Source organism: Protopterus annectens, chromosome 3.part0 (genome assembly GCF_019279795.1).
Source record: "Protopterus annectens isolate FY-2018-M chromosome 3.part0, PAN1.0, whole genome shotgun sequence".
Taxonomy (NCBI): domain Eukaryota; kingdom Metazoa; phylum Chordata; order Ceratodontiformes; family Protopteridae; genus Protopterus; species Protopterus annectens.
The window spans coordinates 842965582-842993081 of NC_056731.1; the positions used below are offsets into that span (position 1 = coordinate 842965582).

At 42.6% G+C, this 27500-nt stretch overlaps 1 protein-coding gene across 2 annotated transcripts in view; it reads right to left on the bottom strand.

The window, feature by feature from the left end:
* Window positions 1-13527, bottom strand: part of RNF152 (ring finger protein 152) — a 338000-nt gene extending 324473 nt beyond the window's left edge. The window contains exon 1 of one of the 2 annotated variants that reach the window (XM_044065175.1): window positions 12956-13527. The gene's annotated coding sequence lies outside the window, so the exon portion shown is untranslated. The other variant, XM_044065176.1, reaches the window with a different exon arrangement.
* Window positions 13528-27500: the final 13973 nt, after the last annotated feature.

Genomic DNA, 27500 nt, shown 5'->3' on the forward strand with positions numbered 1-27500 from the left:
CAAGAAGTTTCAGTCCCTGCTCTTCTTTGGACCTCGACCCCTTCTAAATAGTTTAGGGAACCAGATTCTTCGGATGAGTATTCCCTGTCTGGTGAGGGGGTCTTTGTCCTATTCTTCTCAGATGCCTTCACCTTTAGCTTATGGTACTGATGAGGAGTCTTTTAACTCTGTGCCTCCTTTTAAGGAATTGTCCTTCGGGGGTATAATTGCTATGATATGGAGTTCTTTAAGTGGGATTCTACTAAAGTGTCGGATATTCACAGAATATATTATGAGTTGCTTCAGGTGGATACTCCTAAACCATGGGCAATTCCTCCTGTGTTGGCTGCCTTGTTAGATACTTTCATTGCTGCTTCCCAGTCTCCTGATTCTCAGCCTCCTGCTCCTAAGAAACCTGATGGGGTAAATTTCCTTCTGCTAATCCTGCTGTGGTGTCAGTCTCTTCTGACAAGCCTTCTAAACTTTTGCCTTCTTCTAAACTTTCTGCATTTGGATAAGAATAGCAGGGCAATAGAGAGCATTGTCAAGAAGGTTTACATTGCTTCTACTTTGGCCTTTAGGGCTATTAATTATCAGATCCACATTACCAGGTATACTGTGGCCTTGACGGTTCAGGCTAGTCAGGTTATCTCTACCCTCCCTGATTGTGATGGCAAATCCTCTGCCTTATCTTTTTTGTGTTCTGCTTCTCAAGTAGCTTGCCACTCAAGCGTAGCTATGATGCTGCTGATGCCTCTTCTATGGCTGCGGTTTTTGGGTCTATCATGCGGTGGTATTCTTGACTTCATCTTCAGTGTCTTCCTGAGGATATTAAGGCCAAGTTGTTGGATACTTCTTTGGATAATACTCATCTTTTTGGGACTGCTGCTGCTGACTTGCTTAAGTTTCTTCAAGAGAGAGGCAAAGCTTTGCAAGACTTTAAATTTTGTCTCTCCTAGCAATAAGTTCCAGTGGAACTATCTTTCTATGTCTGCTTTTGTTCTCAGGCAACCCCAACAGGCCTCTATGGCAGAAAGAGTGGGAGGCAGGGCCCCCTGTGCTAAGGCTTCTCAGATTTCTGTGGCCTATAAGCCTCCTTTATCTGGTAAGCCTGTTTCTCTTTGACAATTTCCCCCCTCTGTCTTTAGCACAGGTTCCTTTGTCGCACTGCCTCTCCCTTTGTCTTCCACATTGGCGTCTCATCACTTCAGACTCTTAGATTCTGTCATCTGTCAGGGTTGCTTCATGTTATGGAAGTCTCTCCCTCCTTTTTTAGGGATTCCTCAACCTCCTCTAGAGCAACTTTCTCATTTCCTGGAGGTCCTAGGGTCCCTCTTGAACAGAGGGACAATTCAGCCTGTCTCCCCTTTCCAAGTGGGACAGAGTTTTTATTCCATCATGAACACTGCACTTAAAAGTACATTTTAGTCGAAATTAGTCTAATTCAAGTCGAAAAGTCTTTGTTTGCTGTTTAATTTAATTGTTTGGCTGCCCACTAAAGTGTGCTAGCCTGTACTACTGACTTATTGCCTTTTCTGCATTTCTGTGTGTTTCTATTTAAAAACAAAAAAACAAAAAATATTCCTTGTTTTCCTGCCCCTCCTAAACTAGTTAGACCAGTTTACAGGCCTTGCTGTATCCTGGGCTGTGTTGTAGTTCCTGTGTTGTTCATTGTCTTACTTGGATAGAAGGAAGTTTCTTAGCTCACCAGTGGGAGTGGGGAGCCTTGAATAGCCTACCTGTCCTTGAGGGAAGTGACCTCAGCACAAGAAGCTGTAGTAATTGGTCATTTTGGACCATTTCTAGCTCTTCTGAAGTTCCCTGGTTAAAATCTGCCTCTGGAAGTTTTTTGAAGGCATATTGCTCAGACACAGCTCCATGTGGTCCTGTTGAGTCTTCCTGGCTACAGAGAACTGAAAAAAAGCGACTGCTTTCCTGATTAAGTATCCTGCTGTTTTTTATATTTGTTTTACCTTCTACTGCTTACCTAGAGCAAGCTTTAACTGTTTTCATAGTTATTTACTGCATTTTTTATTATCTGCACTTAAAAGTACATTTTAGTTGAAATTAGTCTAATTCAAGTCGAAAAGTGTTTGTTTGCTGTTTAATTTAATTGTTTGGCTGCCCACTAAAGTGTGCTAGCCTGTACAACTGACTTATTGCCTTTTCTGCATTTAGCGCGGAGTTGCCACTAGAGCACCATCGGGCAGTGCCGGTTAAACAAGGTTAAACTATTTCTGGCTCCGTAAAGTGTGCTCTTCATTTTTTCCCTTAGAACTGCTCTACTTGTAATCTAAACAGTCTATTCTCTATCTGTAAAGCTCAACACTTGTTCCTAAAGCATTTTTTAGTCAGGTAAAGCACTTCTATATTATACAAAGTACTTCACTAGCTTAAAACCCCCTTGAGTACCAACTTCCCTATAGGTCCTTTCTGACTCAGTTACACAGCAAACTTTTTCATTTCTTCCAGCATGTCAAAGGGTCAGTTGCTAGCGTCCTCTCCTGCTCAGCTGGTGAATCTAGAATATTGAGGCAATGTTACAATTGCCTCATGTACACAGACAACCCTCTCCTCCTCCCACAAAACACAAATACATGCGAAAGATGCAACTATATAGCCAAACTGGAGGCTGAGCTCTCTCAACTCAGGACTGGCAAAACCAGACAGGAGGAGAAGGTAACCACACACACCATAAACCCAGTCTCACATAGAACTATCACAACTACAAATCAAACACATAAACACACAAAGACATACTCGGAGGCACTGATCAAAAATCTACCAAAACAGCAGAGGCCTCCAAAGCAGACACCCAAACAACTGCCACCTCATGACATAACACAAGCAACACATAGATCACAAAGTCAGTGTGCAAATCAGTCACAGCCCTTAAGGCCAAACACAATGCCAGACACACTTGTCATAGGTGACTCCATAGTCAGACACACTGACGTCCCACTCACCAGACTGAACAAGGAGAGGGTCACAGTAAGCTGCCTGTCGGGCGCTAGAATCCGCCACATAACACAAGCACTCAGGTCACTCCACAGCAAGTACAAGTATGACTCAGTCATTGCCCATGCTGGTGTGAATGACCTGGGACGTACCTCCCTGGACTACATGAAGAGAGACATAAAGGCGCTCTCAGATTATGTAGCTCAGGCTGGTATGACCCTGACCCTGAGCAGTATCCTACCTTCACCAAGAATGATGCCACAATACAGAGACAAAATGATCAGTTTTAATAATTGGCTTAATTTCTGGTGTCATTCTAAGGGGATCCAATGTCTGTCTGCCTGGAATGACATGCTTGACAAGCCACGCTGCTTCGCAAGGGACGGCTTGCACCTGTCACCCCTGGGTTTCTGGATATTGGCGAAGGCTCGTGCCACCCCATAGTGCCATTTTTAGACAAGGCTCAAATTCTAAACCCACCGCCCTAGAAAACAATAATGGAAAAAACTAAGGGTGATGCTGCTCAATGCCAGAAGTCTAAATTCAAGATGCACGCCCTCAAGCCCTCCCCAGTATGGAGAACATCGATGTCTGTGCTGTGACTTAAACCTGGTTCAAGGCCCCTGAGAGCACCCCGTACTATCAGGTTTTACCTCATATCATGCTCCGCCCCAAAACCCGGACCGTACCACAAAAGGAGGGGGTGTATCTATATTCATCAAGGATACCCACACCTCCAGGCTGGTGGCAACTCACAAAGCATCAGAGACCATTCAGGTGCAATTAACCATAGGCAAAACTGCTCTACAGTTTGTAGCATGTTACAGGCCACCCTCTCAAACTCAGGAACCCCACACAGCCTTCCTGAAGACACTGGAGAGTATAAATGTCTCTCCAAACACCATCATATTGGGTGACTTCAACTACCCAAACATAGACTGGGAACATTACTCAAGCCCCAATACCCTAGCCCAAAGGTTCCTGGAATTCATAAACTCAAATGCTATGGAACAACTTGTCACCATTCCCACAAGAGGTGAAAATATACTAGACCTGATCATCACAAACATGGGGACAAAATGCTCCAGACCGGAAGTATATCCCTCATTGGTGAGATCAGACCATAAACTAATCTCACTGGAGATCCACATCCCGCCCCCACCCCCAACAAAAAAGACCACAGTGAAGAACTTCTCAAAAGCCAACTTCACACTTCTTAAGACTGGTGTGGTATCCTTCAAGGCCCTGAGCCATTGGAAACCACAACCCACGCTGCTGAATCCCTTACAAATGCTTTCTACGAGCACCTCCAGGATTGCATGGATCAAGCAATCCCAAATAAAATCAAGACCCTTTCCACCAAAGGCAAGCCCGATCTGGTGGACCCCAGCCATAAACAAACTTTACAACAAGAGGAGAAAGCTACTACAAGATAGAGCAAAATCCCTAAAAGGGAAGACATCTCTGATCAATACTAGTAAAAAACTACGATCACTCATAAAATCATCCAAGGCCAACTTTGAGAAAAAAATCGCCAAGGACTCAAAAGACAATCATAAGGCCTTCTTTAGCTATGTTAGAAATCTGGGTGGAAACTCCCAGATATGCTCAGAATTAGTCCAAAATGATACAAAAATCACTGAACCCACAGACATTGCAAACATACTGGCAGACAGGTTCAGTGAAAATTTCTCCCCTCCCTCCCCCCCAAAAGGAGAAATATCAATCCCAGCAGAGTGTAGCCTCCCAATCATCTCAAATGCCCAGGTGAGAGCTGCTCTCTCTAAAGCTAAAAACACAGCATCAATGGGACCGGATGGTGTCCCCAGCTGTGTGCTACACGAACTCAATGAGGAACTAAACCCACACATAAGGCTGCTGTTTAATCTTAGCCTTACCACAGGATACGTACCCAAAGAGTGGTGTACGGTAACTGTGGCCCCACTCCACAAAGGCAGTGCTTCTACGGACCCTGGTAATTACCGCCCCATACGCTTAACAAGCCTGGTCTGCAAAGCTATGGAGAGGATCATAATGGAACTCATAAATAAAGACATAGGGGACCTACAGACATTGGATCCTACCCAATTCGGCTTTGTCAAGGGCAGATCATGCCTCTTGAACTTGGTCGACTTTTTTGAAACAGTCACCAAGGCCATTGATGAGGGTAAGGCAGTTCACACAGCCTACCTTGACCTTGCAAATGCTTTCGACACAATACCCCACTTGGGTATCATAGAAAAGCTCACCAGCTTAAATGTAAACCCATATGTCACAAGATGGGTTGCAAACTGGCTCAAGGACAGAACCCACAGGGTTAGAGTTGCTGGTGCCATGTCAGACTCCAAGCCGGTCACAAGCGGTGTCCCACAGGGCTCAGTCCTGGGCCCCCTCTTGTTCAGCATCTACTTTTCAGAAGTGCAGGCAAACATAGGAGGATTGTGGCTGACAAAGTTTGCAGATGACTGCAAACTGGGCGCCATAGTTGAAAATCCATCAGACACAGATATCCTTCAGAGAGGTCTCATAGAAATGGATAACTGGTGCCAGAGCCATGGCCTTAAGCTAAACGCCAAAAAATGTATAGTCATACCCTTTGGTAAAACAAGGTAACCCCCAAGTTACCACATAGGTGGCAATCCATTAAGCACAGAAGAGGTTATCAGGGACCTGGGGACCCAAGTTGACAGTAACCTTTATTTTGACACACACATTGCCAAAGTGGCTAGGAGGACCTTCTACATTGCCCACCTGATTATGAAGGGATTCACATCCAGATCAAGGGAGGTCATTGTTCCCCTGTACTCTTCACTTATCAGACCAATGATTGAGTACAATGCCCCATTCGGAATGTATCTTACCAGACACCTGCAGCAATTGGAAAGACCCCAAAGGTTCCTCACCAAAAGGATAAAGGGGCTCAAAAATATGCCATATGCTGCCCAACTGAAGAAACTCCAGCTCTATTCAGTCGCATACCGTCTGCTCAGAGGTGACCTGTGCCTGATATACAAGGCCATGTCCAACCCAGAATTAATGGACATGCTCCACCTCAAAAAATCCAAATCCACCAGAGCCACAAGAGCAAGAGACTTAAACCTCAACATGGATATAAATAGGACGTGCTGGAGGGACAGATTCATCACCCAGAGACTCCCTATGCTGTAGAGCAGAATCCCGGTCCATGTGAGACAGAGCACCTCGCTGGCTCTGTTCAAGAGGAATCTTGACCAGTGGATGGGAGATCGTAGGTTTACCCTGGGGATCATCTCTGTATCACTGCTGGACAGAGGCACGGCAAAGTAATGGGTATAGTATTCTTCAACCTAAGGGGTGGTGAAAGCCACACAACTCTGGCTAGGCTTATAAATGCCCTAGGGCAGATAGCCTAGTATGAACCTATGAACAAAAAACGGTGCCAAACAGGTGTAACACAGCAAAACGATCCAAATACAAATACACCTCACAGCCAAAGTCCTCCAAACACAGAACACAGTTTATTCACAAATAATAAAATGGTTAAGCGCTTTCATCAATAGACTTCATCAGAACCATACTTGCATGTAAAACACTCACTTAAATATAGAAACCTTAACCATAATTAAATGAACAGGTGACCAATCATTGAAAAAAGCTGTCCTTAAAGTGGAAGAATCCAAGTGGAAAGAATGATAAATGGATAATGAGAAATGACAATAACATACTATATCAATTACTTTAAAAATACTGTCACATTGATGCAATAGAAAACTATTGTCCTATGATATACTAAAGAATTTTTGTTATAACACTAAAACATGCCACATAAAAAACACATGTACTATGTACATAAATAGGCTGTAATAAAACAAATATAGATAGTACAACTGCCATCCCAAAAATCAAATATTACTAATTGTAAGGATATTGGTGTATAAATATCTGAATAAAAATTCATTATAATTTATAGGCCCTAAATTTGAGCTCTGATTTAATGCTAACATGATCATTAAGCCCAGGTGGAACAGTGGCATTCAATTCTAACTGCCATCTAGCTTCTGCCCTAAGGAGTTGGTGAGTCCAATCACCCCCTCTGATGTCTTTACCTACTACTTCAAGGATACCAAACTGAAACAAGTGTTCAGGGAAAGATTTGATATGTTTAAATAATGCATTCTTTTCGTCATGCTTAGAAATGTTATATAGGTGCTCATAGATTCTCCTACATAACTTCCTTTCCGTCTTTCCCACATAATATTGTTACATGACTGACATACTGCTAAATACACAACTCCAGAAGTATTGCAAGTCCCTATCCTGAACCTTACCTCAATATTGTAGGGTCCCAGTAACACCGAAGGGGTACCAATAATATATTTGCAATACTCACAGGCACCACACTTGGTAGTCCCCGTTATTATGTTTCTTTACCTGCCCACGGTTATCCAGTAGACTTTTTAAATTCCTATTTACCTTATAAGTGAAAGAGGGTTTGTTGCCAACAATTGTCCATAAGTCTTGATTACACTTAAACATATTCCAATTGTTAATAATAGTGTTTTTGACAAAGACAGATGTTTCCCCCTCAGTCAACACCATAGATTTAGTATAATCCAAGCTATTATTGTTCTCAACTACAGGGGTGATCTCAGTAGTACCAAGTAGTGGTTTAAATCTCAAGCCCCATTCATTGACAACTAGTTAGCACTGACCAAGTATCTGACTGTCCAGGACGAGATATCCCTTACATTTAGGAACACTGCAAGAGTGAAGGAAATCTACTGTGGTGAGACTTTACACAACTGTACAATATATATTTATACATAACACATGCATATATATATATATATATATATATATATATATATATATATATATATATATACATACATGCATACACACACATACACACACGTGTATGTACACACATATTACATATATATATATATATATATATATATATATATATATATATACACACACACATACACACAATCTTCTCGATCGACAGGCAAAAGAAACAACCTGAACAGTAAATTAAGGCTTTTGTTCTGTTTTGTATATACATGTGCGCACACATATATTTTATACATATAAATCTCACACACACACACACACACACACACACACACACACACACACACACACACACACACACACCATATAATACATACAGAAACACCAAGCCAGAAAAAGATTCCATGCTTCTTCCTCCTTCTCAGACAGTAAGGAAAGGAGTGCCCCACCAGATGAGCATCTGTACTTCCACAAGTCTTTCCAAGCAAATTAGTGCTAACAAACACCATACTCACCATCACTAGATCCCTAGTCATTTTATATTACTGATAATACTACTTTCATGGACCTCACTGCCAGAAGATATATTGTTTTTTCTTTATTAGTGATTCCTCTGTCAGCCTGTTGACACACATACATATGTACCTACAAATTCTCCCAACCCTGTTCTGTTTCAGGTAACTACCTCACTGCATAGTAACTTTAACCAGTTACATACAAGCCTACTCTGGGATTGAAAGTCTCTGTGAAATAGTCTGTGCACTCTAAGTACCTCTTACTAAGTTGCCACTGTCTTCTTTAGCTTGACGAGTACAATACTGTACATGCCAGTTATTTAGTCTCAGGAAATGACAGACGACCTGTTTTACTGCATCTCTTTGTTAATTGCTTTGTTCTGGCTATAATCCGATTGCTCTCAGTTATAAATTGACCTGAGAGTTCCTCGTTAGTCATTGTGATCCAGTGACCAAAACCTTTTAGTCTGTCTACAAACCTAGCAAATCTGCTGGGCATTGTTTGTACTCATACAAGGTTACTAAGGTCTCAAACTCCTTATCTGCATCCATCAGATCTATACCCTCCCATCTTTCCAAACTACTTTGAAAGACTTCCTAGCTAAAATCTGCCTTTGTTCTTGCCTATAACCAGAATGAACTATATCCCTAAATGTGAACAAGTACCTTTTCATTCCTTATACCTCTTTACTTTCCCTTCTTCACTTATTTCCTTACTGCTATTGAATTCTTTTCCCTCATTAGCTACGATACTGCCAATGCGCAAAGCTACTTCTTGTGTATATATTGTATATATAGATTATATATATATATATATATATATATATATATATATATATATATATATATATATAGGTACAATTTTCTCAGAACTAGATTGTTGTCTGTTTTCTTTAGACAGGTATTTGTATTGTTTATTTGTGTTTTTGAGTTACCGTATTGTTGTTATTATTTGAAAAAAGAAAATTGAAATAAAGAGATTTTGGAAAAAAAAAAAGAATTCCCTTCCCTGACTGACTTTTTCTCTAAATATACCATAAGCCTTTTTTCCCCTCAGGTTTATATTGTAATTCCTAATTTTATTAGACTAACTTACCTTTAATTTCTTTACACACTGTCTAAAATTTCTGTAAATATTAAACAATTGTCATATACCTTGTATCTATTCTTAACCAATGTTTTTAAATTATATCTAACTTTAAGAAGTTTTATTTTATTTTTGAAAATTGTTGTTCTTAAAATGTTCTGTAATAAATTTAGAGCTTTTCTCCCCGGGTCTCTCCTGAATATGGGCTTTACCCGATCAGACTTTCCTGGTATTCAAGTGTCAATAAAGTAAATAAATAAATAAACTAGAAAAGGGGGTACAGTAGCCAAGAAAGGTCTCAAATAAACAAATGACATTCACCACAATAAAACACGAAGAATCATGAGCATGGAACATAAAGAGCCATGGGAAAATTGTGTAATGCAAGAAGATATGATAATTACCCAACAGCAAAGCAGCACCTTAAGAGTAAAAAATAGCAGCTGGTGTAAATTAGCACAGGAAGAGACTGAAGGCTGTTGAAGTGCACCAATATTATCAATGGATTCAGTTACCTGGTGACACCAAGGAGTGCTAGTTTTTGGTGAGACCTTATCTGGAAAGTCATGTATTCATGGACTGTGATTCTATGACTGTAAAGTGAAAGCAGTTAAGAGAAAATAATAAAGTAAAAATGAAACCGGCAAGAAATTTTTAAAACAGCATACTGCCAAGCTCACTACAGAAACTATGTTTAAACAGATATGTTGTATCACCGCACACTTTTATAGTGAAAAAAAAAAAAATCGCTACTAAACATTAGTAATCAAGCAGTACTTCATAATAAGAGATCACCAAATATCCATTAAATTTTTTCAACTAAAACTGCATGTTGCTGTCCAGGCTCTTTCTATAATATAGGTAGTTTGATACTTAAATATGCATTAATATCACTCGATAGAGTACAATGAAAATTAATAAAAAATATAAGATCAAACATTTATGACCATGAAATATGTGCATCTATTACTTTCTGGACTTTTTTGTCAAAAGATCGACTGCGGATTATATCAAATAGAAGAAAGAGGGAAAGAAAACATGAAAATATATCAAATAGGTCAGAGGCATTAGCAGAGAGTAGGAGAATAACATGTCAGTTAAAACAACTTACAAATGAAAGGATATGACAAGGATTTGCAAGGGTACAAAGTAAGGAAAATATGACCTGAAAATGTATCCACAGACAGCATGCTACATGCATGAAATAAACACTTCCAAAACATATGGCGAGGTTAATATAACAAGGCTGCTTAGGAATGCATAGGGCACACAGTATGTGGGTTCTCATCTCCTTCTATGCTCATACTTCACTTAGTTCTAAATTTGTGGCTGTACCCTTATCTTACTAAGGTGTCTCATATGTGCAACAACAGAGTAAACTTCCATAACATCAAGTCTTGATTTTGCAGTTGTGAAAACCCATTGATTTGCATTGATTGTGGGTATGTCTGGCTCTGCAAAATCTGATGTATCATTGGGAAAATATCCCACACTGGGAAAATGAAAAATTGGCAACCACACAAACAAGAGTTCTCTGCTGTAATTCTTCCTAGAGGAACCCCTCTCATTTTGCAAAGTCTCTTTCTATTGTCACTCCGCTGATGACTCACTTAAAACATAAGACAAGAAAATTATTTCAAATACTTGGAAATCTTGCAGAAGCTTGCCTGAAAAAAAACTACACAGGATATTCATGCATCGCTTTTATCTTTCATGTTATTGCTATTTTAATGTTTCATTGTCTGGGACAACTGACCCAAAATAAGTACAGTAAACAAGTCATTAGAATCATAGAACTACCACAATTTTCTAATCAAACCATCTAGCAATCATCAAGGTATGTTTTAGTAAATTTCATTTCCGTAAAATAATAAGACAAAGAAGCCTCCAGCATTTGTTCAAAGCGGCAAGGCTGTAAAGGGTCTTGAAATCAGAAGCGGTGTCTACATAAGAATAGAAAGGTCACCAGAATGATAGTGTCCTAAGTACAATGCTGTCACCTCGTCAAAAGGTTAATAGGTATTGTTTTTGTGCCACAGCAGCTTATCTACTACATGTGCAGCTTTCATCTCCTGATTATGTCACTGTCTGGCTGCATACAAAAGGAGCATGTTGTATTGTTTGTTGCATAGTAATATCTTTGAAATGAAAACAGATAAAGGCTAGAACAAAAGCCCGTTGGTATTCGCCCTTTCTTTATCAAATACCTTTACAACTATGAAGAATGACAGTTTTACAACCAACCAGAGCAAAAAAATATACATTATGTAAGGTACCCCCTTTACCGATAAAACTGCTGTTGCTATATTAATGTAGCACTGTCACGTTTAACTAGGATCTCCTAAAATATGAAAGCATATACAAAATAAAGCATCAGTCACTACTCTATAAACAGCTATTTTTGGCAAAATAAAAATTAGACTTGTCAGACCTAAGCGAGATATACATTGCATATATACATTTTAAAACAAATCACACCAGACATGCAGTTACGTCGGAACGAAACCCAGGAATTAAGTCTGGCTTCAGTGAAAGTGCAATGCTAGAATGACCGAGTAAAATAGTTTATTAAGAAATGCGGCATTTTATTACCTGATCACGTCCCAGTGTCCTTTTTTCCCCTCTGCAGAGTGCAGGAGACACTATGGGGGAGGAGCTGCCAAGTCACTCGTCGCCGCCAGTGGACGCTCAATACCTCCGGCGGCTCTAACTGCAGTCAGTTGCGGCGGGATAACTAACAAGCTATAATGGTTAAAACCTATTGCTAACTACGTTGTTGTCTTTTAATATTTCCACAGCTGGAACATCATTGTGCACCCGTTGAATATCTCATCCAGTACAAGTCGGAGTGCTGATTTCACCAAAACGCAATGTAGTCACAGATGTGGATTGGTTTAACAGCACACAGGTACCCTTCAAAGAGTACAACCTGCTGTTGCACTGACCTGCCGTCCTATAGACACTGTTTCCTTTGTGTGACTGTTAATACAAGTGCAGTAAGTAAAATGGTACACAACTTGGCTAGTGGCAAAGTAACTTCCTTTTTGTCATTCTCCGTCTGCAGTTAAGGGTACCATCCGGAAGGGGTATGAGATAGTAGAGGGCGTTGCTGTCCTTAAGCTTTAATTAGTTAAGAATCAGACTTTTAAAACAATACAACCACTCGTTATAAATAACATATGCCATGTAAATAAAGCCAGTCGTTTTTCTTGATTCAGTGCCAGTTAATGTTACAAAGCTTCATTTCATGGTGCCGTCCACAATGGGAAAACAATCCCACTATACTTCAGCACTTTGTACTTACCGTTTGTACAACTCAGATTTACTGTCATTTTACGGCCACTCCGTAGGTCGGTCACTAATAGCACTTTCCTCAGCCTAAGGCTGGAGCTGTTTGTGGTGGTGATGGCACGGTTTTACAATGTTAATGGCTGGTCAGCCGCGTTTAGGGTACCTACCCGGGACACCGCAATCGCACTCCAGCCATCATAACTCACCTGTCGTATGACCTAACCTGGAGATGATCCCTAATGAACAAAACAATGATGTCTGATAAACCAGGAGAGGAGCAAGCAAATAAGCAAGGAAATAAAATAAATGACTACAGAAGCAGAGAACCACGCATGCAGGCAGGCTTTACCTCAGCAATGAAGAGTTCTTGGACTGGCAGGTGGAATAGCCTTGCTTTCTTCAGACTGTAACCTGTTATTTTTACTGTTCTCGTTATAAATATGAGCACAGCATCACACCTCGCTCTGTAATCTTCTGTTTTATATAACAATACTCTTTGCTTGGCTATTATTCAACAACTAACTACTACAGACTTTTAGAGCCATAAGTGATCAGCTGGTCCCGTCTTTAACTCTTCACCTGCTGGGCAGAATGCATGCTATAAGCCTTAATACGAGTGATAAGAGCTTTGTCTGCGTTCCTAGACAACAGTTGGGTGGGTTGTATCCTGTCAAGGGGGCAAGAGCACCTTAGTTGGGAGTAAGTTCATTGCTATTTCTGTTGACCATGGTGTCCATGAAAAATAAAATGCCTTACCAGAATCGCTCATTTTATTAGTGCAAACCATGCCATGCTGTGTTAGATGTACTGAGCTGTTTTACAACTAATAAAAACTCGCCTGTGCTGTTTGCAGACAAGGGGCTAAATCCGGTGTGCTTCATCTGTCTACTAGAAGTTCCTATGCCCGCAACACATGCATGGATATTGTTCCCTGCCAGTGAAACTGGTGTTATTTCTAGAGTATGGGGATGTGGCCACTCCCTTGTAGTGGAAATGTACGGGGCATGCATAAGCTATCTGTTTAGGAAAGGCTTCCTTTAAATAATACTACATGCAGAATTTATTAATTTAACTAAACAATACTACTCTAGGATCTTTAAAATATAAATAAATATTTAGTAACAGAAGATAAGCTTTAAATAACATTTGGTGTTACTGTTCCTTTTCTGTAAACTTTTTAATTCTCTGTGTGTTTTTAACAACAATGTATTAATTTATTTACTCTTGGCTGACTGGGTTAATGAATCAATCCTTAACAAACCTTTTCCGTCTGCAACCCAGGCATGAGATAGAACAGTACAGAGCAAAGAGACTTCATTGTGATATTATATAATTGCACAGCTGTAACACAAAAGAGATAAAAATACAAACTTTACACGATTTTGCATAAGAAAGTCAAACCAATATACAAAAGAAAAGGCAGTTTTGAGAGCATTGTAAAGATAACACATGTATACTTTCCTATAATTCTATATCATATAGACAAGGCAGTTTATTTCAAAGAACCTGCATAATAAATAGTTGAAAGCATTAATTACTAAGGAGTTACATAGTGAACACTGAGTGATTGTTAACATGCATCCTTTATACTAAAGAAAGTTACCTGTACATACATTGGCAATACTAGACAATAACAGGACAGTAACAGTTAATTGGGTGGGTGATCCTAGAAGTTAATGGTCATGAGTTGCTGCACTTATGCTGATATCACAGGCGGACGACCATTAGTTTCTGTAAGGTCAGCTAATTCCTTAAAAATAGGTAGCCTAGAACATATTGTTGCATTAATAGCTTAGATTTTATGCATTATTTTAGATAGTTGCAAAACCACTTTTAGAGGGAATTACTGCTCTGCAGATGTGTTTAAGGTGAACATCTTAAGAAAAATATGGAACCAAAAGGGTCAAACCTTATTTAAACAATGATGGAAACAGAAACAAAGAATACAAACATACATTTATACACAGAATTATAGAAATTTGGCATGGGGAATTATTTTATTCTGCCAAAGATTAATCTGACTCAAGAGAAATGCAACTATATCAAAATGGGAATAATTTTGAATGGAATGCATATCAGTTGTGTATTTTTAAAGGTACGGCATCATTGGGCTGTAGTGGCAACTTTGAATACATCTTTTAACACTGATAATACTAGTGGATTTGTAATGTGTTTGAGAATTGTGTTAAGCAAGCAAGCAATAATGCCTGACAGAACAGGTGTTCTTGGGGAAATAAAGGATCACCCAACAATGTTATGAAGAATGATACCACAGAAAGAGGGCCTCACAACCCCTGAAAGGCCTATTTTTCCCTTTATAACACCCAACTAGGAAGTCATTCGGCCAAATTCACGAATGGCCAATCCTGTGCAGGAACAGTATAGCAGCTCCTGCACACACTATTGCCACTGTGCAATCCAGGATAGGGCCATTTTCGCGTGCATGAGCGTCCCTATACTGTTAGGTTAGTAGCTGATTACATGTTTGCATCTGACAAAATGGAGGCATGACAGCCCATGAAAAGCATGTATTCTGTAGAACAAAGAAGCCAATGGGCAAATATAAGGCCAGTGGCATTAAAAGGCACATACATTATATAAAAATAAAACTTTTATTTTTTTGGCCAATCTCAGCCATTTAAGCTAAGGGCAGCAGCACACAAACACGGGGGTGCTTAAAATTTAAAAATAAAAGGGAAAAACTGCCTTTTAACAGAAATCTGCATTTTGTCATTATAGTCAATGGCAGGCAGAATGTAAATAAGGTTGCCACCCGTCCTGTTGTCAGCGGGACACTCACGGGTTGAGCTGCCTCATCCCATTGCCCACTGTGGAAAGTGGTGGGACTTGAAAAGTCCCGCTTTTCAATCACACTGAATTGCCGGGGAAAAGCTGCAATTACTTCTGGCTTTTCCATGGCAATTCATTTACGTCACCAACCCGACCTGCAGGCAAAGCTGCTGCCTGTTAGTTCCGGGTGTTGTAATCCGTGTAGCAATTGGCTGCAATTCATGAAAGGGGTGGGAATTGGGGTGGGAAGAGCCCTGCAAAGATTGCGGCTATAGGAGCGCTTTGTTTTAAGCGCTTCTACAGCCGCTAAAAAAAATGAGATTTTTTTTTTCTAACGAGCCAGTCAGTCAGCCATCCATCTGTTCATTCAACCAGCCATCCATTCATTCAACCAGCCATCCATCCATTCATTCAACCGGCCAGCCATCCATTCATTCAACCAGCCAACCATTCATGTAGCCAACCAGTCAGCCATGCATCCAATCAGCCAGCCAGCCAGCCAGCCAGCCATCCATTCATGCAGCCAGCCAGTCAGCCATGCATCCCTTCATGCAGCCAGCCAGCCATTCATCCAGTCAGCCTGCCATCCATTCATTCAACCAGCCAGCCATCCATTCATTCAACCAGCCAACCATTCATGTAGCCAACCAGTCAGCCTCGCATCTAATCAGCCAGCCAGCCATCCATTCATTCATGCAGCCAGCCAGTCAGCCATGCATCTCTTCATGCAGCCAGCCAGCCATTCTTCCAGCCAGCCATCCATTAATTCAACCAGCCAGCCATCCATTCATGCAGCCAGCCAGCTAGCCAGCCAGCCATCCATCTATTCATCCAGCCAGCCATCCATCTATTCATCCAGCCAGCCATCCATCTATTCATCCAGCCAGCCATCCATCCATTCATTCAACCAGACAGCCATCCATTCACGCAGCCATCCATCTATTCATCCAGCCAGCCAGCCATCTATTCATCCAGCCAGCCATCCATTCATTCATTCAACCAGCCAATCATTCATGCAGCCAACCAGTCAGCCACACATCCATTCAGCCAGCCAGTCATACTTCCAACCAGCCAGCCATCCATTCATGCAGCCAGCCAGTCAGCCATGCATCCCTTCATGCAGCCAGCCATTCTGCCAGCCAGCCATCCATTCATTCAACCAGCCAGCCATCCATTCACGCAGCCATCCATCCATCCATCCATCCATCCATCCATCCATCCATCCATCCATCCATCCATCCATCTATCCATTCATCCAGCCATCTCTCCATTCATCCAGCCATCCATCCAGTCATTCATCCATCCAGCTGCTACTCCCACCAACTAGCTAGCCAGCCAGTCAACTAGCCACTCCAGCATCCGGCCAGCTAGCCACTTTAGCAGCCAGCCAACCAGCCACTCCAGCAGCCATCCGTCATACCCATAACAGCATCTCCTTCACTGCTCCTGTGGTGTCATGGTAGAGGGTGTGGCCAGTGTCATATTGGCCACACCCCCATGTCCCACTTTGGCCCACTGAAAAGGTGGCAACCCTAAATGTAAACAAGACAAGGGAGCACTGCTTGCCAAGGGGAAATGGTGTGCTTGGGAACTGTAACTATGGACCTGCACACTGGGGTATTGAATCACAGATTTCTACCTACTGGAAGCCTGCACCTAGCCATGCAGATTCAGGAATAGGGAACCATGTAGGCAGGACAAGAGGATGACTGCAGTAGAGGGTGTGTCATGCTTGGTGTAAACTTATTAGAGCCCTGCGGTCCGTGTTTGTTGTTAGCTAAGCAGAGCTAAGGAAGGAGGTGTGTCTCACATTGTTGAGCACTGTTTTCCTTGCTTAAATGGGTGTGTGTGCCATGCACTGGGTTTTAAACAAAAAAAAAAAACAGGAAATAGCAGCTCAGTTCACGTCTGAGCACTAGGTATGCACAGCACGCCTCAGGGCATAAACAAGAAGGCAATGGGAAGGGAAAACAGCAGTAGGAAGGCAATCAAGGAAAACTAGCATAGCTGACAGGTGAAATGTATCAGAATCAGCCAATTACACGGGCAGCAGCCCAGCCCAACACAGTACTATAAACTATGCAAAACCCTTTCACTCTGTTTTTTCCTGCAAACTCTACACCACCGGTATACACAAATGGGGAAATTTTACCTGACAAAACTAATAAAATGATAGGGGCTGCTGTTGCTCTCATACATCAATATGTGCAAGAGGCTGAGGGTGGTGAGGATGTGAATGCTGATGACCATCCCACAGTGAGGAGGAGGAGAAGACTGTACAGACCCAGGGTAACCTACCAGGCCTTACATGAGCTGGAGATAGTGGAGCGCTATAGGGTGGACAGGGACATTCTACAGCAAATTGTTGAGCTGTGCTGGCCCCACCCCACACACAGAACCAACAGAGGGGAACCCATCCCAGTGGATACCAAGGTATGTGTAGGCTTATGAAAACTAGCCACAGGTACCTTCCAAAGGGCAACTGAGGATATCATGGGGATCTCACAGGCATCAGCATCCAGGGTACTCCACCAGTTCCTGGATGCCATGTCAGCACATGCCGGTGAGCACATATATTTCCCTATCACCCATGAGGTGTTGACCAGCAGTATGCGTCTCTTCCACCAAATAGCAGAATACCCTGAGGTAGTGGGTGCTATAGACTGCACACACATACACATCAAAGCACCACCCGGCGAGCGGGGTATGGTCTACATAAACCCCAAGAGCTTCCCCTCCATTAACTGCCAGGTCATGTGCAATGCCCAGGCCGTTATCTTGAATGTGTGCGCTGGCAGCCCTAGAAGCTATCATGAATCCCACATCTGGCATATGACACAGCTGTACCAGTCATTTGCCAGTGAGGGCATCCCATATGGCCACCTACTGGGAATGCTGGCTACGCACCAGAGAAGTGGCTGATGACATCCCTCAGAAATGTACACACGTGAACAAGAACTCCATAATGAGGCACACGTAGAAACCAGAAACATAATAGAACATGTGTATGGGATGCTCAAGTTACAGTTCTTGCAGTACTCTCCAGCTACATGTGCACAATGTTCATAGTATGTGCCATGCTACACAATAGGATCCTGCAAAAACAGCTGCAGCAGGAACAGCACGGGGCAAGGCCCCAAAGACACCCACCATTGCCAAGGCCAGCACAGGTACAGAGGGACTCGGAGGAGGAACCACCTGAGCCTGCCCATGTAGGCAGAAGAAGGCGTGCCCAGGCCTTGGCAAAGAGGCAATGCATAGCACATACACTGACATGGTAGGGACCCAGGGAATGACACCTCTCTCTGACTCACACATACAGTAAAAGGGATGCCAAATATGACACTACCTGTGCTTTACCATGTATAGGGAGTGTACTATGTGCATCCCACATAGTCAGCCCTCCAGCACCATCCTCAATACTGGCCCAGCCACAAGGTAAATCACTCTTCCTATCAATTACTGAATGGAGTAGTATGTTCTGATAGTTGTATCTATGGTATGGATGCAAGCATGCAAGGGACTCAGGTGGCTGAATGGGATGGCAGCAGATACTGGACACCTATATGGGCAGCATGAAATCCATAACAAATACTGGTGTCAACACACTGGGCAGTACTAGACAATGTGACAAATCCCACTGCAGTGCATATGGTGTCGCAAATGTGTGTCTATAGAACACACACATGCATGTCAGTGAGCCTCACATAGGTTCATAGGTAGGTACTAGGCTATCGGCCCTGGGGCCTATACAAGCCCAGCCAAAAAGGTACCCTGGCTTTTGCCACCCAAGAAAATTATTTTCCTGTGCCACTGTCAAGCAGAGCCACAGAGGTGATCCCCAAGGTGAATTTCCTATTTCCCATTCAATCATCAAGATTTTTCTTGAAGAGTGCTGATGAGGAGCTTTGTTTGATATAGATAGGTAGTTTATTCCAGAGTATGGGAAGTCTCTGGGACAGGAATCTATCCCTCCGGCATGTTCTGTTTATTGTGGTGACAAGGTTTAGGTCCCTAGAGCGTGTAGCTCGGAGGGATTGGGATTTCTTTAAGTGCAGCATGTCCAACAGCTCTGGGTTTGACATAGCTTTGTATGTTAGGCAGAGATTACATCTGAGTAGGCGATATGCGACGGAGTAAAGCTGGAGTTTTTTGGGACGTCTGCTTAGGGCATCTGTTTAAGGCTGGTAATCCACTTTGTGAGGTATTTCTGTGGACTTTCCAGTTGTTGTAGATGTCTTGTGAGGTACATACCAAAAGGGGCGTTGTACTCTATAATGGGTCTAATGAGTGATGAGTAGAGGGAAACAATGACCTCTTTTTTTCTGGATGAGAAATCTTTTGTGATGAGGTGTGCCACATAGAAGGACTTCCTGACTCCTGTGGCGATGTGATTATCAAAGGAGAGACTACTGTCCGCCTGTGTCCCAAGGTCTCTTATCACACTTTTGGTGTTAAGTATATTACCGCCTATGTTATAGTTCATGGGTACAGAGTTTTTACCAAAGGGGATGACAATGCACTTTTTGGCATTGAGCTTTAGGCCATGGCTTTGACACCAGGCATCTGTCTCAGTGAGGCCCTTTTGTAGCATGTTCACATCATTAGGAGTTTCGATTATGGCTCTTAGTTTGCAGTCATCTGCGAACTTCATTAGCCAAAGACCTTCTGTGTTAGCCTGTACTTCAGAAAAGTAGATACCAAACAGGAGAGGACCCAGGACTGAACCCTGTGGTACTCCACTTGTCACTGGTCTGAAGTCGGATTTGGAGTCTGCTACTTTCACAGTGTGGGTTCTGTCAGTGAGCCAGCTGGCAACCCATCTTGTGACATAGGGATTTATACCTAGTTTAGTGAGTTTATCTAAAATTCAAGAGTGGGGGATGGTGTTGAAAGCCTTGGTAAGATCTAGATAGGCTGTGTGAACCACCTTACCCTTGTCTACGGCTTTAGTGACTGCTTCAAAGAAGTCTATCAGGTTTAGGAGACATGATCTGCCTTTTACAAACCCGAACTGGGTGGGGTCCAGAGTTTGGAGATTACCAATGTCTTAGTTTATAAGTTCCATGATGATACGTTCCATGGCCTTGCAGACCAGGCTCATCAGACTAATGGGGTGGTAGTTCCCGGGGTCCGTGGTGGCTCCCCCCTTGTGGAGTGGGATAACCGTCACTGTGCACCATTCAGCAGGCACAAAGCCTGAGATGAGGCTATGATTGAACATGGTACTTAGGTGGGGTGCCAGTTCGTTCTGTAGTTCATGTAGAATGCAGTCTGGGATGTTGTCTGGTCCCATGGATGCTGTGTTCTTGGGTTTGGAGAGTGTGGTTTTTACCTGTGCAGCCATGATTACAGGGACTTTTCATTCTTCCGGTATAGAGATGGGCTCTTTAGGGGGTAAGAGGGGGGTAAAGTTAGCACTGAACCTATCTGCCAGAATGTTGGCAATATCAGTTGGGTCCGTATATTTAGTGCCATTGTGCTGTAACTCAGAGCAGATCTGAGTGTTGCCATTGAGATTCTTGACATAGCTATAGAATGCTTTGTGGTTGTCTTTAGAATCAGTAGCGATTTTGTTTTCGTAACAAGCTTTGGAGGATTTTATCAGGGATCGCAGCTTCTTACTGAGGCTGACCAGGGAGCTCCTCCACTCATGGGATTTTACTCTCTTTTGCAACAGTTTCTTCCTTCTGTTGTACAGTTTGTTTATGGCAGGAGACCACCAGACTGGCTTCCTTTTTTTGGAGGATAGCATCTTGGTTCTGTTTGGGATAGCATGATCCATGCACTCATGTAAGTGCTTATAAAGTGCAATTGTGTAGGATTCAATAGTCTTAACTGTATTGTCCATCTGCATAGTTATCATGAAGTTCACCACTTCTGTCTTAAGAAGCATGAAGTTGGCTTTGGAGAAATGTTTTACCATGGTTTCTTTAATGGGGGGGTGGGGGCAGGATGTGGATATCTAGGATAATTAGCTTATGGTCGGATTGAACCAATGAGGCATTGACTTCAGGTGTGGAGCACCAGTCACTTATGTTTGTAATGACTAGATCTAGGATATTGTTGCCCCTGGTGGGGGTGTGGATAAGTTGATTCAGGGCATTGGAGTTTATGAATTCCAGAAAGTGTTGAGTGAAGGAGTTGGTACATGAGTAGTTTTCCCAGTTAATGGTGGGGTAGTTGAAATCGCCCATTATTAGGGTGTTTGGTTGAACCCTAATATTTTCCAATACATCAAGAAAAGAGGAGTGGGAATCCTGGGGCATGGTGGGTGATCTGTAGCAAGCTACAATTTGGATTGCAGTTTTGCCCAGAATTAGTTGCACTTGGATAACCTTGGCTGCATTATGCTGAGCAACTAGCCTGGAGGTGTGGATATCCTTAACGAATATGGACACACCTCCGCCTTTGGTGTTCCAGTCCAGGTTACATGGCCGAAAAGTGTGATATGAGTTATAGCCTGGTAGTGCAGGGGTGCTCTCTGGAGCCTTGAACCAGGTCTCAGTCACTGCACAGATATCAATGTTCTCCATTTTAAGGAGTGCCTCGAGTGAGTGCATTTTGAGATTTACATACCCACCACCAGTCTCAGCCAGCAGGACAGGTGTAGATTACCATAAAGAAAGGCTGGGCTAAGGCTTCCAATTGATGGGAATGGTGAGCATCCCCCCTCCAGACCTACACAGACAGACTGCAACAGGTCTGGCAGTTATATGTTATTTCTGAAGGGTAAGAAGTCTGAAACTGAAATGTAGGTCAATAAAACCTAAGATCTGTACTCCACTGATATGCCTCCACTCTGCATGATAGGTCAGAATACAAAATGATATGGAAGCCAAAAATGTACCTGACATACCAGTACAGCCATAGCACAGTTTACAGTTGTCAGGTGTGCTCCCCCCCCCACAATCCTATGTAGAAATGCAGTAACATGTAAGTGTGAGGAGAGTATCAGTGTAGCACAGATTACCTGAGCTGGCCCAATCTACAGGGTATATTGTTGCATGTGTACAATATGCAGGGGTCTGTGTGTTAGGTTGCTGTGTGTTCAATATTGTCAGAAAGTGGGCAGCATGTAGGCGTGGAAGGTGTGTCTCGGCGGCCTATGGGCAGTACTGTGGTTGACAGGGCCATGTTCCAACAACTGCAGTGCCATACGCAATGCTTCTCAGCAATACCCATGTCAGCAGTCATCCATACTCATTGTCCCGATGTCAATATCTGTCACCATCTGAAAGATGTACATGCCATAAATGTGGGCCAATACATGCACACAGTACACAGGTGGAAGTACCCTAGATAGAGTGCATAAAATGTAACGGTTAGCTGCACACAACATTGGAATTGTACAGACAGGTTAGCAGCACATTAGCTGCCTGTGTAGTATGGAATAGTACTGTAGTCTGGCCAATCACTGGCAGACCACAAAAGGCACAGTTATGAAGTAATGAAAGACTGCCTATGTCCCTGCACAAGGCAGCATAAGGGGAATGTCTCAGGTATATTTCTGAATCAGCTGCAAGTAGCTTCTATATCACACAGGTACTCACCTCACCCCACCATCAGCCACAGGTTTATCACAGGTCATATCCTTGTTGTTGGGAATGAGTACAGTATGACCCCACTTCTGTATTGAAATACCTCCAGAATGCAGCATGCTGAAGAGCTGCCCTATGCAGGTGTGTCCTTAGCTGTAAGCAGCACCCTGCCTGCATCCAGACCAATGGATCAATTTGGACAGGAACTATTGCCATTAACACCTTGCACACTTACCCTGTCACCCCAGGGGAATCCACTGGCTCGCAGCCTGGGAATGCAGGAGTGACAGAATGCAGTGGCCTGCTACAGATGGCCTGCATCACTACTAAACTGCCTACAGTCCTCTGTCAAAGACTTGTGGCCCACCTGTAGTGTCAATGTATGGTATCTCATGAGATCACAACTAACAACCTAACACAGTCAACAGAACACAAATGCAAGGCCATGTTGACAAATCTCAGTAGCATGCCCCCCATTTTCCACTTCATGAACTGTGGACCAATCCATAAATACCACTGGGATGAAGTGTCAACTATAGGGATACTTCATAGATATCGCTCACATAATGTTAGGAAGAGGATAGAATAACAGAGTTTGGGGGGGGTGTAGACGCATGGACAGCATGGAGTGTGTGAAGTCTGAAACTCTGCAATGTTCTCAGTTTATAACTGCAGTATGTCAGTATTGGCTCTGTGTTTCTGCCTCTGTCCCCCAAGTCTGTCATCCTTTGTTCATATGTCATGCAGTAAGAGGTGGATATGTAAAGTATACCATTATTTACTGACATAATTCCTGTTATCAAGCCAGTGATATATCAGTCTGCCAGGCATGCAATGTTTCAGAGGTCTAATATCTAAGGACAAAACCTGGACATTCTGTTGTAGTCTGTACAGTAGTGAGGTCTGTGTACTTATGGTGATTGTTGACAGAGTGTCCATTTTATGTAGCTGTGTATTGTGATTATGCTACTTGGCCTGTGTACAGACTGGGGTAGATGTCAGTGTTCTTGGTCCTGTTCTAGCCAATGTTGCATGCTGCTCCAGCTTCTGATACCCTATCAGCCCATATGTTTATAGGGCCAGACTGAGACATGTCCCATACCACAGTCAGGCATCAGACTACACTGTGAATTGGGCCAGTCTATGTATAGTTAATGTGTGAGTGTCAAACATGATGATGACTGTTGTTCACACAGTCCATATAGAGCACTATTACTTAGGTTTACCATTATGTGACTGTGACTGTGTTGAGACTGGTTAAGGTTATGCGCTTTCACAATGGTGTCTGTTACTCTGTACTGTTACACACCTGTAGTGCCTGCTATATTTGCAATTACATATGTATTCCTCCATAGGTAAATTGAGTTAGTGTTATGGCAGTCTGCCTGTAGCATAGACAGTGCTTGGTGGCATGCCTAGCAGCTCAGTGTATTTACCCTAGTGTGATGTTATGTCCATATATATTTATATATAAGAAAGTGACTGATTCAACACTAGTTTTACTTACAAGTACTAAACAATTGTAGTAGTCAAAGCAGTTGTCCACTGCTATTCAGTAAGTGTACTGAATGATATATTTGAAAAACCAACAGACATCCTCACAGCTCAGATGGCTTACTGGTTACGTGCTGTGACTATAGTGTACAGGGTCCTGGGTTCAAGACGTGCATGGGCTATTTATTTTGTTGCTGGACAGAACAACAGCTGATGGAGACAGGGTGATAAAGGCACTTTAAAGGTGGCTTTAAGTGGGTTTGCGTGGGTTTGTGCAAAGCTAAGTGCTGCTAACGTACTGTTAAACGAATAAGCACTTACATTGTGTAGGCTTCACTTACCAGTGCGCAAATCTGCTTAGCATTTATCTTGAAGCAATGCTCACACCTACTAAGCATAGCTCAGCGCTAGTAACCAGTGATCACATTCCAGCCTGATAAAATAGCAGGGTAATGACATCTTTAAGAAGTGTATTTCATTTCCTGTACACAACATGCTTCTATGTGCTGTCATTATAGTTGCAAGGGGTGTGAGTATACTGTATGGGACACCTGGGTATACATGGGTAGTACCACAATCTTTGGATTTGTTTCATACATGGGTAGTATCCCAAGTTATATGCAGTCACATCTGTATGTTACACCAGCTACAGTGCACTGGTTGACAGAAAGAGTTTAACACATACTGTATCATTACATTGGTACTTTTAACAGTGTTTTTTCAAGTAAATGTAGATTGCAGATTGTAGTACTGGAACCATACACCCTTGCATGCAAGGCTGGACTCTGAGTAATCAGCATCTTGTTCTTGCTGTTTGAGCTGTAAGTTTATATGTATCTCCTATTGGATATTGGTCTGATATGTCGATATTAACTGTAGACTACTATGTGTTTTGGACATGTCATTGAGGACTGCTGTCATGTAGTAATGGCATATCTTTCAGTTTCAGACGTGTATCTTGCAAAACATTCATCCTAATGCATAACCTGTTGGCTCCCTATTTACTGTCTGTCCTCTGTACAGATGTGCAGATGTCAGGTATTGCTATGGACATACCATTATGTAGGTTCCCACATTGTATTGTGCTGTCGGCCTAGACACTGCTGATAGTTCCGACATATGGGACATTCCTTAATGTGGGCCTTGCCCCATTTCCTTGCCTGTGTGAGGGACATTACAGAGGTGGTGGCCTATAGATTCACATACAGTGGGAGGCAGTATGTCACAGGACAGGACATGTAGAGACAGCCAACCAACATGGGGGACATATTCCCAGATTTGTGAACAGATTCTGTGTCATCAGTGCTGTTATACACATGGTGGATTGATAGATTGACAGGGTTTGTGTGGACATGCATTTAGTGTGTGAAGTCATGACTCACAGTGATATGTCTCTGACATAACTCTCCACTGGCATGCTGTCCACAGACTGGCCACATGTCTGCCCGTTATGTTTTGTGTGTTCACCAGACAGTCGGTGTCCTTGGTAAATCAATTGTGGACTCTGTGTAATGCAGTCAGTAAATACACACATCTATGGGTATTTCCAATGTCATATTCCTCATAAAGGATGTTACAACAAACCCAGTGACATCTGCAACTCTCTCTATGTATGACACCAGTATGTCCAATCTACTGTGTTTGTGCCTCTGTTCCCACCTAGTTAGTGAGTTGGGAATGTTATAAAAGGCATTGGCCAAATCAATGTAGGCTGTATGTGTCACCTTGTCTTCATCCACAGCTCAGGTGACTGACACCAGGAAGTTGACCAGGTGGCATGAGCAGGTCTGACCTACCCTTCACAAAGGTAAACTGTGTGGGATCCTGAGTCTGCAGATTCCCATATCCCTGTTTATTAGGTGCATGATGATGCATTCCATTGCTTCGCATAACAGACTTGTCAGGCAGTTGGGGTGGTATTTCCCAGTGTCTGTAGTTACACCTTGTTTGTGGAGAGGGGTGACTGTAGCAGTGTACAGTTCAGTAGGGACAAAGCCTGAGGCGAGGCTGTGCTTGAACAGGGCACACACGTAAGGTGCCAGTTCACTCTGCAGCTCATGTAGAACACAGCCAGGGATATTCTCAGGTCCCATAGAAGCTGTATTTTTGGCCTTGGACAGTGATGTTTTAACCTGTGCTGCAGTAATGCTAGGTGCCTGGCAGTGTATGGTATTGTTATTGGTCCTTTGGGGGGAGTGAGGGGTAATGTTTGACCTCAAGATGCCAGCCAGTATATTGGTAGTATTTTATGGCTCAGTCTGGGAGGTTCCACTGTCTAGTAGATCAGAACAAATCTTGCTATTGCCATGGAGATTCTTAACATAACTGTATGAGACCTTGTGGTTGTCTTCACTATGTGCTCCAATTCTGTTCTCTCAGCTAACTTTGTAGTATTTGATGAGGGATCCCAACCTTCAATTGAGGCTGATAAGTGTTGATTTCCAGTCTTGGGACTTTACTTTATTCCATATTGGTTCTCCCCTTCTGTTGTACAGTGTCTATATGGCAGGGGACCACAAGATCAGCTTCCTTTTATTGGGGGTGGGGATCCTGGTTGTAGTGGATATGACAGTACCTATGCATTTGTGTACATGTTCATAGTGCATTGTTGTTTGATTCAGCTGTCATGCATCTAGTCTCCATCTCTCAATCAGACACAGGTTGACATGCTGCCCAGATGGTGTCTGTTCCTACACATGGTGGTGGAATGAAGAAATACAGGGGAGTATGCAGAGAAAGGTGTTGGCAAAGGAGAAGTGGGATTGACAGACATATGTAGAGAGTAGACATGAGTATAAAGAGATGGGGTGCATGGCAAAGAGAGTGTTGGACATGACTATGGATGTGGAGTCTGACATACAGATGTGGAGTCTGGGGTTGTATGTAATGTTGGACAGCACAAATGGTGTATAGAGCCTGTAACTATTGGCTAGACAGAGGCACATAGCTAGGAAGGATGTGCAGCACAAAAGGGTGATAAAGGAATATGAATGGAACATACAAGCTAGGAGTGTGTTTAGAGCATATGAAAACATCACTTTGATGCCCTGTTCCATGAGGAAAATGGAG